The sequence below is a fragment of the Pteropus medius genome, unplaced genomic scaffold, assembly GCF_902729225.1.
Source record: "Pteropus medius unplaced genomic scaffold, Ma_sr-lr_union100, whole genome shotgun sequence".
NCBI lineage: Eukaryota > Metazoa > Chordata > Mammalia > Chiroptera > Pteropodidae > Pteropus > Pteropus medius.
The window spans coordinates 1,455,549-1,458,677 of NW_024350922.1; the positions used below are offsets into that span (position 1 = coordinate 1,455,549).

The 3,129-nt window shown below is 49.2% G+C and overlaps 1 protein-coding gene across 2 annotated transcripts in view; it reads right to left on the minus strand.

Moving 5' to 3' along the window:
* Positions 1-3,129, minus strand: part of PRKCB (protein kinase C beta) — a 231,895-nt gene that overhangs the window by 222,865 nt on the left and 5,901 nt on the right. The gene's annotated exons all lie outside the window — the stretch shown is intronic.

Here is a 3,129-nt window from a genome sequence, read left to right on the forward strand (position 1 = left end):
GATGGATGGAAGAACGGCTGAGTGGATAGATGAATAGACTGGTGGGTGAGTGGGTGGTTGGATGGATGGATAGATGGGTGTGTGGGTGGATAAAAGCAGAATTATGTTTCATGAGCCCAAGGTCTCAGAGCCGTGGAGAGACAAGAGCCGGGATTTGAAATGAGGCCTGTGTGCTTTTTGAGCTCACACTCCCAAGCCCAACGTGTACTGCATGTCTAGAAGCCCAAAGTCTGGTGGCTGGACAGTGGCAACGTAGAAGAAGAACGAGACTAGAATCCCCCTCCCCCCACCCCCGAGAACATGGTGATTGTTGAGCTAAGTTGATTTCCATCTGCTTAGCCAATGCCAAGACTCAATGAGAGGGGATCGGAGCCCTCCGAGTCTGGGGGAGCTCCCCGCTCTGACTCAGCTTTCTGCGTGAGGGCTGAGAGAACAGGAGACACCCAGGAAGCTCAAGCAAGAGCGACAAAGGATGACCAAACGGCACCGCCAACAACGGTGGCAATAACAACAGTAACAACAGCAAAAACAAAGATGGACACTCAAATAAAAGCTGCCATCTTCCCCAGACCCTGCCGGAGCCGGCAGCGGCTGGGCCCTTCAGGCCCCTGCAGCACCGAGCTTCCGCCCAACACCAAACCTTTCGAGGAAACACAAAACTCTCCCTGTTCCCAAGGAGAAACGGCCAGTAAGAACAGGACCAGGTTCAGCATTAGGTAAAAGTGTGCGGGGGCGGGGGGCGCGGTTAACAGGTGGGAACTAACATATCTTCATGGTCTCATCATCTCCTACGGTTCCTTTGTAATAAAAAAAAACAAAGCACAACTACTAAGGGCCCAGATGTGTGCTAAAGACATCTTAGCACCAAACTGAGACTTTCCCCTCACTGGAATGAGAAAGATGGAGAGAGAATTGGCAAAGGATCTTCCTCTATATGTGTGTGATTCAATGCTGTTTACTGTGAAACGGCTTAAAAAGCATCTTTGCTAAGGACTGCCTAGGCAAAAGGAAAGGATGGTTGCAGGCATCAGACATGAACCTGGGTGAGGAAGGAGGTCGGGAGGCAATGCCAGGAGCCCTGTACCCCTGAAAATTGGCTGTCGGCTCCCATTTTTGTTTCCTCTCGTGCTTTCTCTCTAGTTCTCTCTCTCTCCTCTCTCCTCTCTCTCTCTCTCTCTCTCTCCAATCTATTGGCTCAGACTTGCTGCCCCACCTCTGAAGTGGTCTGATTTCTCAGCTTTAGAACTGCCACCTCAAACTGCAACCCCCGAACGAAAAAGGAAGTCAGCTCATTATCTGAGTTATTAGCTAAAAGGAGGTGACGTTCTCTGCCTGTGGGGAGCGAAGCCATCTTAAAGTAACCATCTAATGCTACTAAATATTCATCTTACTTGCAACCACGGCACAAACGCAGTGAGGGCTTCTCTGCAGAAGGACAGAGATAAGCTCTCCTGCGTCTTTCTCCAGGATATGAGTGTCACAGACAAGTCTCTCAGCTCTGGCTCCTTGAACACCCAGGCTCTCCTCCAATTACCTCAGAGAGTGGGAAGTCTGGTTTTCGGTTTTCATTCTCAGACCCAAAAATCCCCTGACTCCACCCCCAACCCATACACAGGTTAGTACCTCATGATCCGCGCCCCCATAGCTCGGGCACGTTTTCTTCAAAGGGCTTAAACGTGAAATTGAATACTAGTGATTTGTAGAATGTCTCATCCCCTCCATCACACTGCCAGCTCCTCGTGATAAAGATCTCGGTCGATTCACCACTGCCTTCCCACCCTCCAAAAAGTAGTTCCTGACACAAAGAACTTAATGACTGAATGAAATCTGTAAATGTCCTACCAGATTTTCTAGCAGCCATCACACCTCCAAATGCCACATGTAAACACTGGATTTTGTATGCTCTATCAAAAAGACCAACAGTCCAATCTAGAGTATATGACACAATTTCACTGGAGAGATTGGATGAGCGAAGTCAAAGAATCCAGGATGTTTTATCAAATGCCAAAAGCGGCAAGGGACCAAGCTTCTGAATGCATCAGCCAAAAATGAAGAGCTTTTCAGCTGACAGCCCCCGACCCACCGAAGAATTCACTGGACTGCAGAGTCAAAACCCCAGAGCATAGATTTTAAATTGTGTAATGCTTCTGTTAGTAATTTAACTCCTTGTAACTGAAAAGTATCCAAAGATGAATATTCACGAAACTGTGACACACTGATCTGTTGACCTGTGTGTGTAAGGGCACGTGTGTGCACGTGCATGTCTGTGCGCGTCTGTGTGTAGAGAGAGAGAGACAGAGCCAGAAACAGAAAAACAGGCAGAAAGAAAGAGAAAGAGGAACGAAGAAAGACTCCAAGAGCAAGAATGCACATACGTGACCCTGAAGCCTTCGGTTTATGTTTTGACCAATGACCTTCTCTCTATCTCTTTCTCGACGGATCCATACACACCGCAGACACGCTGTATCTGGTCCTGGGCAGTACCTGGAGTATCATTAGTACTCGGAAAGAATGTGTACTTTTTAACTAGTTCTGGAGAAGCTTATGTCACGTCAGCTAGATCTCGGAAGGCTGTGTTTTCCCCATTTCCTTAGCCAGGCGATCTGTTGCCCAGTGACAAAGCTGCAGGCTTCCCTGAGTGTTCCACAGCTCGGCAAGGATTCGCTGTTGCCTCTCCAGCAAGTTCTCCCTTCCTCTCGAAGGCCCGACGCTAGCCACCCACGGATTGTTATTTCAGTAAAGACTTTGGGCCTGAAATTCCACCTCAGGTGGGAAAATTTTTTAAGTCAAACCGTCAAACACAAAGCCCCAACGCCTCTGCCTCCTATCCACGTAGAACCCCCGGACACACTCAGAAGAAACCACAAGGTGAGCGAGCTCTCGCTCCCAGCCCACTGGGACCCGCTTCCCCAACGGAGAGGAGGATAATTGAAGCGGTCTCCAGGAACGCAGCCCGACTTGGGGACTGTGTGCAACGCACGCACATGCGCTCACACGAACCTGCACGCACACACGCCCACACACTCACACGCACACACTCACACACATTCACACATGCTCACACTCGCACACATACACATGCACACACGTTATCACACGTGCACAGACATGCTCACATACACTAACACA